We start from the raw sequence: 9,579 nt of genomic DNA on the forward strand, positions 1-9,579 counted from the left end.
GAAAATATGACCAGAGGCCCTGACCCTGCAGACACCGATCTGCACTGCTGTGCATTGTCCCCTGGACATCAACAGTAATTCCGGTGCCCAGGCTACAGAGACTTAGGCACACACTGAGCTTCCTTCTCAAGGTGTTGTCCCGTTGAAGTCGTGGCGCTCAGCGGGGTTACAGTAATCTGCCTGTTAGGCATTGGGGTCAAAGTAATCAATTAGAGGGCTTATGAACGCTGAGCTTGAGAGCCATATGCAATGAAACAAAGCTCGGGATAGGCTTTCATTTACTTATCTAGTTCTTTCCCTTTGTTTTCAAGGTGAACTCCAAGAAGAAATTAGTAAGTTATGACTTCCTCTGATGCAATGGTTTGTGTGGAGTTGCATGCTAGGCTGTGTCTACTCTGGCGACTGAACAACAAAACTGTTGTCGTTCAGAGGTGTTAACCCTCTTTCCCCCCCGAAAGACAAACGTTTTGCCACAACAAGTGCCAGTGTGAACAGCACATTGTTGGCAGGAGAGAGCGAACGCTGCTCATTGGGAGTGGAAATATTTTGTCAGCCAAAGAGCTACCAAACAGCAGCTACGCTGCCCAACTTTTAGCGACAGGGCTTTGCCGACAGTCATGTCGCTAAAAGCTGCGTAGTGTAGACAAAGCCCTAGTGAGCTGTGTAGGCTTAATTCACCTGTAGGGATATGACAGGACACCCCAGGATCTGTGAATACATTTAAAGTCTGGGATTTTCAAAAGCACCTAAGGCAGTTAGGCACTCACTTGCCACTGAATGTCAATGAAACTTGGGTCCCTTCAAACCTGGAAAATCCAAGCTCGGATCACAGCACCTAGCACAATGTTGAGAAGTTGAGTACACCAGGTCCGGGCCTGCTAGGGACTCCATCACACCAGGGAAGCCTGCAGCTTGGGAGATCCAATTGCTTTTTAGTCTAGACATCAAAGGGGCCCCCAGAGTGGATTTTCTGCTAGTCTTCTGCCTCAGCCACATCATTATTAATTATTGTTATAAAAATGCTAGAATGTGTTGCCCAAGTTGTAATCTTCGGCATAAGGTGTACAGCTGGGCTGGGGTGGGGGGTTTCTTTTCTTTTCTTTTCTTTTTTTGAGGGGGGAGTGTAAATTCACTGAAATATGTTTTTCAGGGCCCTGAAACTATTTGCAAATTTGGGCTGAATTCACTGAATAATTTCAGTGGAAAACACTTAAGAATTCAGAAATGGTAAAATGGTTTGTTTAAAAAATGTGAATTCAAATCAATGTTTCATTTCAAAAGTGTCAATCTGAATTGATATTTTGTTTCAAAATAGCAATTCAAATTGATATTCAAAACAGTTTGTTCAACCAAACTGTTTTGTTTTTTTCATTCCTCATTTTGTGAAGGAAAAAACAAACTGAAACAACAAACGTTGGGTGGGGGGGGGGGGCGCAATGGTCAGTTTGGCCGCTGATCAGAAAAGTCAACAATTCACTGAGTTACACAGCTGCAAACAGCTCTTATTCTGTTAACAAGAAAAATAGAAAAACAAGCCATATCCTCAAATTGTTAGTAAAGTATTAGTGATTTTAAGGTCTAGTTTTTCATTCTTTCCACATGTATAACTCCCAGAGTAGTTGTTAGGAGTTTGGAATGCACAAAAAAATGGAAAAAAATTCAGTAACAAGTGAGTAATGCTTTTAAAATAATTTTAAGAGCCCGACCCTACACAGTATTACACATGTGAATAATCCTCTTCCTGTGCATAAAGATTTGCAAAATTGGGCATATCTAACACATTTCTGACATGTAACCTTAGGGGAAACATACAATAATACACGTGAATAATTTTTTGCTTATAATGAAAACTGTATCTGTAGGCACCTGGACAGGAGCAGGGCATTATAGCTATTTGTATCTGTTTTGCTTTTTCTTCTTTCCGTAGGGAGATTGCAGGCAGAAATGGGTAAGTTAGCTTTTTCCTCATTTTCCCTTCTGTAAATAGTCATCTCACATTAAGGATTTTAACTCTGTTCTCCAGCGCAGTCCCCCTCCCTCCCCAAGGTTCACTATGCACTAAGGTCACCAAAAGGCAATGGAAGAAACATGAAAGGGAACAGAAATAAAGTTTCCAACAGAAACTTTGATGCTGTTTTATTGTTCGCTGTAGCATCCAAGTGATTATAGGCCGAGGCCCCAATTCAGCATAGCACCTAAGCAAGTGTTTAACTTTAGTCTTGAAACACATGCTTAAGTGTGTTTAAGCTTACTAAACTGCTCAAGACAGTTAAGACCAAAGCAGACTGTGAAGAACTTCCAAAAGATCTCACAAAACTAAGTGATTGGGCAACAAAGTGGCAAATGAAATTTAATGTGGATAAATGTAAAGTAATGCACATTGGAAAAAATAACCCCAACTATACATACAATATGATGGGGGCTAATTTAGCTACAACGAGTCAGGAAAAAGATCTTGGAGTCATCGTGGATAGTTCTCTGAGGATGTCCACGCAGTGTGCGGAGGTGGTCAAAAAAGCAAACAGGATGTTAGGAATCATTAAAAAGGGGATAGAGAATAGGACTGAGAATATATTATTGCCCTTATATAAATCCATGGTACGCCCACATCTCGAATACTGTGTACAGATGTGGTCACCTCATCTCAAAAAAGATATTCTAGCGCTAGAAAAGGTTCAGAAAAGGGCAACTAAAATGATTAGGGGTTTGGCGAGGGTCCCATATGAGGAAAGATTAAAGAGGCTAGGACTCTTCAGCTTGGAAAAGAGGAGACTAAGGGGGGATATGATAGAGTTATATAAAATCATGAGTGATGTGGAGAAAGTGGATAAGGAAAAGTTATTTACTTATTCCTATAATACAAGAACTAGGGTTCACCAAATGAAATTAATAGGCAGCAGGTTTAAAACAAATAAAAGGAAGTTCTTCTTCACGCAGCGCACAGTCAACCTGTGGAACTCCTTACCTGAGGAGGCTAGGACTATAACAGGGTGTAAGAGAGAACTGGATAAATTCATAGAGGTTAAGTCCATTAATGGCTATTAGCCAGGATAGGTAAGGAATGGTGTCCCTAGCCTCTGTTCGTCAGAGGGTGGAGATGGATGGCAGGAGAGAGATCACTTGATCATTACCTGTTAGGTTCCACTCCCTCTGGGACACCTGGCATTGGCCACTGTCGGTAGACAGGATACTGGGCTAGATGGACCTTTGGTCTGACCCAGTACGGCCGTTCTTATGTTCTTATGTAAGTGCTTTCCTGAATTGGGCCATAACGTAATTGAGTTGTGGCATACAAGGGACAGTCTAAACCTATTAGATTGGCATTATCAAAAGCACCTGGGACTGGCCTAAATTTGCTCTTACTGAAGTCAGTGGTGAAACTCCCACTAACTTCAGTGGGAACAGAGCTAGGAAAATACTGCCATCAATCTTTATAGTAAAAGCAACAGCACTGATAAAGACCCAGAGAATTGTAGAAATGCAGAACTGGAAGGGACCTCAAGAGGTCTTCTAGTCCTGCCATTTCCCCCCATCCTGCCTTGGTACATGTAGGTGAAGCATACCTAGACCGTCCCTGACAGTGTTTGTCTGACTTGTTCTTAAAAACCTCCAGTAATGGAGATTTCACACCCTCCCTAGCTAGAAAAGCAAATAAATATTGGAGGCTCAAGTCATATCAACAAACTATTCGCATTTTAGGATTTGATCCTGCTGTCTTTGCACTCTCGATTACCAGTGAAGCCAAGAGGAGATTAGGGTCTGTGAAGCAGGATTGGCCTGAATCCTACAAATAATTCAGAGCTGTCAACCTTTGAAAGGATTGATCTGTATGTGTAGTGAATCCATAAGGGTAATGCAACACGAAAGAAAATGTTAGTACTGATGATCTTGATACTGGGAATTAATTTAAAAATGAAAAAAAAATCCTTGAAATTTTTATTCACTTAAAGTTCTTAAATAATTTAAATGAAAATATTAAATGAATGATATAATTTGTATTTGTTTTTGTTTTATTTTAGGGAAACACCTTGACAATATCAGTAAGTTCTATTTTTCTTCTAATGAAACATCTAAGTTTTAGGCAGTAAAGAAAAATCCCATGTAATAACAATTGAACCCAGATATTGCAAAGACTTAAGCCAATATGTAACTTTACGCAATTCAGTGGGACTACTACACACGAATAAGTGCTTGCAGGATCAGGCCTAAATCTGGATGCACTCGGATAAAATATTACAAGCGTCTAATTATTTATGTGGATTTCTTTCTCTCTCTTTTTAGGTGAACTCCATGAAGAAATTAGTAAGTTATATTTCCCCCAGTCGAAACTTTTTTTGGAGGGTGTTACTTTCCATTATAACATCATTTTATTTTTCTACCCTCAAAACTCCTGCAGCTTTAGATTAGACATACAGTGAATTGCATTTGATGTAAAGAAGCAATGTGAGAAAATGTTTAAGTGACTAGAAGTCAGGGGTACTGACTCAGAATGCTGACTGAGAGTTGCAGCAGCACCTGGGCAGAGAAGTCAGTAATGGCTCCCTGGCCAGTTCTACACAGACCCCAGTCTTACTGAAGAGTAGAGTAGAGTAGAGGGGTGGAATTTTTCAACCAATTTTATTTTGGGGGGGGGGGGAAGGAAATTCAGTGACATTAAAATGTTTTGAATTTTCCAAATTGTTTGGGTGTAAAAAATCTGAAGAAATTGAAACGTTTTGTTTTCACATTTTCAAAATGAAACATTGAGTTTTTGATTCAAAGTGACTTTTTGTTTTGAAAATGCCTTTATTTTTTTAAGAAGATGCTTGAAATCAGAACAAGACATTTCATTTCAGGTCAGACAAAATATTTTGGTCAAGCTGGAACTAATTTTTTACTGAGCTTTTTATTCACTGAGAGTAACTCAGTAAAAAATCTTTCTGGTTCAACCTGAAATGCACCACTCCCCGCCAATTATTTGGAATTGCTGAGATCAGAAAAACATGTTATTCACCCAGCTTTAGATTACAGCAGCCTATGGGCTATTCTAATCCATACCACCTGGCTGCAGCTAATATAAATCTTGTCCACCAGCCAGAGGTTACCAGCAGGCACTGCTTTCTAGCCACACCCACTCCTTATTTGTTGCATGGTCCCATTGCGGTGGGCTGCAGAGTGATTGTGCAGAAGCTGGCCATGCTAGTTCAAATCCTGCTAGAGACTTGCCTGTGCTGGGGAAGACGTCAGCTGCTTCCTGGCTCTTTTGAACCACTCACATGACATGAAGGCTCTAGATTGCATGACAAATGTCTCCCCTACCTCAGCCATATCAGCATTAGCCTCCAGATGCTATGATATTGTTATTTGGAGTACTGTGTCCAGTTTTGCCCTGACCCACTATAGAAAGGATGTGGACAAATTGGAGAGAGTCCAGCGGAGGGCAACAAAAATGATCGAGGGCTGGGGCACATGATCTATGAGGAGATGCTGAGGGAACTGGGCTTGTTTAGTCTGCAGAAGAGAAGAGTGAGGTGGGATTTGATAGCAGCCTTCAAGTACCTGAAGCAGGGTTCCAAAGAGGATGGAGCTCGGCTGTTGTCAGTGGTAGCAGAAGTGGCTACAACTTGGAAGAGAGAGAGGCAACACTGGAGCCAGAAGAAGGGGAAAGGGTATAATGGAGAGATGTCCCAGTTTAGAAGAAAGTTAAACCAATCCATATTAAGGATAAGGAAAGTAGAAAGGCTAAAGACTGAGTTATAGACCCGAATGAATATTAACTGTTCAAGTGGTGTTAGTGGTTACCATTCTAGGGCCTACTCTTGCAATCTCTGCACACCTCAGACTCCCAGAAGCAGAACAGGGCCCCACTTCTAGAAACAGTTCAAACCTGTAAACCTTTGAATTTTTATTTTCACTTGTAGCCAGAAAATCCACAATATGGACAGAAATGTAATTAACGATTATCTAGACAATATAAAATGGAGAATATAAATCTTTGTTCATTGAAAAAACTCTTAAATAGTTTGTATTTATTTCTGTTTGCTTTATTTTAGGGGCACATCTTGAAAATATTAGTAAGTTCAATTTCTATCCCAATCTAACCTCTCCGTTGAAGTTGTACACAGTTAAATTGCTGTTGTTTTTAATTAAAGGAATAATGTCAATTTGAAAATCAAATGCACGAACTTTGGCCGCTATTCAGACGGCACAGCAGCTCAGTCATTTGCAGGATTGGGGTGTTTGTAACAAATCGTTGTCTATAAAATGGTATGTCAGAATAAAAACAGACTTTGATAATAATGTTACGGTCTGTCCTTTCATTCCTTGCACACATGCCACTCCCAGTGCAATCAAAGGGTGATGGGCTGGGAGGAACAGTAATCAAAGTATTCTGAATTTTGATTTTTCATCATCATCATTTTTATTTCCAATGACCAAAAAGGGGCAGGGAAAATGTCAACCAAATTGTCACATGCCCTCCCCCCCCAAACACAGACTATTTTCTCACCAGCTCTAACAATTAATAATCAGACCTAAAGACACCTTGCGCTGCAAAACTGCAAATCTTAAAAAAATTATATTGGAGCCCTGAGCCGACACATTCTTAAACTTATGCTTCATTTTCAGCACACAGATGGTCTTGCTGAAGTCAATGGGAGTACTCGCATGCTTAACATTGCGTACGAGCATCACTCTTTACAACCCACTGGTGAATGTGTTACAGGCCTGCCTGCATGCTGCTCTACATACAATATGAGTCTGCTACAGACCCTTGCTAAATCTACAGCAATTTGGTCTTTTTTTTTAGCTCTGGAAGTCCCCACTTAAATCCCTGGTGAATCAGCCAAGATGGCGGCCATCACACTTGCAAATGGTTAACTTTAAGTATGTGATTACTTCCACTGAAATAAATCAAGGCCCATGTACGTGAGCTGAATGACTATAATGAAAAGTGATCTATACATTTCCATATATGCTAAGAGAATTTTTAATTGCCTTTTCCCTTTCTTTTTATTTAAGGTGAACTGAATGAAAAAATTAGTAAGTTATATTTTCTCATTTCTGTGTGGATTGCATCTTCTCATGACATTGTCCATCTACTGTTCTCCCCAGACAGGAACTGCAGGCTGAATTCAAACACACACAGGGCCGGCTCCAGACCCCAGCGCGCCAAGCGCGCGCTTGGGACGACGTCCCGCGGGGAGGGCGGCAGGCGGCTCCGGAGGACCTCCCGCAGACGTGCCCGCGGAAGGTGTGCTGGTCCCACGGCTCCAGTCGAGCATCCGCAGGCATACCTGCGGGAGGCCCACCAGAGCCACGGGACCAGTGGACCCTCTGCAGGCACATCTGCAGGAGGTCCACGGGAGCCGCGGGACCGGCGACCGCCAGAGCGCCCCCCGCGGCGTGCCACCCTGCTTGGGGCGGCGCAAATCCTAGAGCCGCCCCTGAACACACAACAAATGATTTGTCACCAAGAAAGATTGTGAGATAGTGATTAAAACTGAGAGTATTGAATAGATATGCTGGTCCACATTCTCAGCCACCTAATGAAACTGTGTGACAGACGGTCTGAGTTTTGACAAGCTCTAGTCTGGGGTATTGTAGTACTTCCTGTGGAATCACAGAAATGTACTGAAACGCTGCGAATAACAACTCCAAGACACACACGCAGGGCTTGACTTTGTACTAGGGTCCCAGATCAGATACAACAATATAGTAACATACGAGACAACAATTTAACAGTAAGATAAAAATACAAGACTATCTGTTGGTAAGGAGTTTGTCTACAGTGATCATCACATTACATAAATTCACTGCCTACAACCCCGTCCCACCCTGTGTAGTGGTTGTGTATAGGATGTGGCCTTTAACCCCACCTAGGGCTAGAATAATTGATACTGGAAGATTTCAGAGGTGCCTTATCCATGGTTTGGAAGGGAATCATTCCCCAAGACTGATTAAAAAGTCTTGGCATGAGATGGTTTTGATGAAGGGGTTGGGCTTAATTTAATCTTGGGAGAAAAGCTCTTCCATAACATCTTTATTTCTGATTTTTTAATTATTATTACTATTATTATTATTTAGGTGGACTTCAAAGAGAACTTGGTAAGCGTTTCCCTCCCCCTCCCTTTTTCTGTGTAGATTGCCACGGACTCGCAGGGGCGAAAGAAAATGCAGGCCTGTTATTTACCAGGCTGCACGTGGCAACAGAGTATATTGGTAAGGGATGCAAGGAGAGTGTGGGTTACGATGCAAACTGCAGACACACACACACACTAAACTTAATCAATTTAAAAGTTTTATTGGGGATAATTACAAGGGGTAAGGGAGCAGTGGATGATTAGCTAATAGAGTTAATGAAACTTAAAACACACAGTGACTAAAATATCTACTAACAAACAATATTTATAAACAAAGATGCAGCATTTAGTAATAACTGATACTTACAAATACAAACCAACGCATAACGACCGGCAAACGTAGAAGCTCTGTTTGAAACACGTGAGCTGAGAGAACCGCTTCGAGGTGATCAGGCTCGGTTACGGGAATACACAGGATACACGGGTATACACAGGATACACGGGTATACACAGGATTCGTTTTTCTTTCTCCTCTCCCTGCCTGCACATGGCAGGCAGGCCATAAAGTACCCACTATGACATCATAGAAGTGTCATAGGGGACGGGGCCCAAAACCTGTTTGTGTTCGTTTCTGATTGGCACAAGCGAAGTTAACACCATGTAGGGGAGCAGGTGCCTTAAAGTCTGGCTTCGCCCCCAAAAGGTGAGGAAATGCATATTGGTTTAGAATGCGTTCAACACTGAATGACAAAAGAAGAGGCCAGGGCAATACCGGTATGGGCAAGTTTTTCAGGATGCAGACAGGAACTCATCTCAACAGTAAGCGTTTCCCTCCCCCTCCCTTTTTCTGTAATGGATCCTTTTTTATTAATCAGATTCATCTTAACAATGAACTTATTCACATGAGTGCTCACCTTCATTTTAGTTGCTTGGTTTCAGAATGGAGAAAAGTCCTAGTTTGTCCAAGTAAGTAAAGTTTGTATTTAGCTAATGTCCAAATTTCACTTTCTGGAGAGATCCTTGCTCCCTTTCTTTGTAGAAATAGTTTAAAACAACACAAAACACAAATAGGAAATAATGCAATAGTTTCTCTGGCTGAAATTTGAATGGTGAAGGTAGTTCCTCAAATGAGCTGTATTGCTGGGGAATCTTCCTTTGGGAACATGGAGAGAAGTGAATTAATATTTTTCTGGATAATACATGCTCAGGTAGTACTTGAATGGGATGCTGTCCTGATGTTGTTCTGTGCACATTCATAGGGGAAGGACAGCCCAGTGGCTAGCGTGTTAGCCTAGAATTCTGAAGGCTTCAGTTCAGATCCCTTCTCCTCTGTGACATTGGGCAAATCACTTAGTTTCTTTTTTGCCAGAAGCTGGGAATGGGTGACAGAGGATGGGTCACTTGACGATTGCCCGTTCTGTTCATTCCCTCTGGGGCACCTGGAGTTGTCAGAAAACAGGATACTGGGTCAAACAATACACGCCATTCAACCTAAAACAAACACATTTTAAGATTTTTG

The 9,579-nt window shown here is 41.6% G+C and overlaps 1 long non-coding RNA gene across 1 annotated transcript; it reads left to right on the plus strand.

Annotated features, from left to right (window-relative positions):
* Positions 1-311: 311 nt before the first annotated feature.
* On the plus strand, positions 312-8,085 carry LOC123378279. The gene is made up of 7 exons (XR_006582539.1): positions 312-332; positions 1,928-1,948; positions 4,020-4,040; positions 4,282-4,302; positions 6,033-6,053; positions 7,000-7,020; positions 8,065-8,085. It is a non-coding gene; the product is annotated as an uncharacterized LOC123378279 (long non-coding RNA).
* Positions 8,086-9,579: the final 1,494 nt, after the last annotated feature.

This window comes from Mauremys mutica, chromosome 10 (assembly GCF_020497125.1).
Source record: "Mauremys mutica isolate MM-2020 ecotype Southern chromosome 10, ASM2049712v1, whole genome shotgun sequence".
In the NCBI taxonomy this organism is placed as follows: domain Eukaryota; kingdom Metazoa; phylum Chordata; order Testudines; family Geoemydidae; genus Mauremys; species Mauremys mutica.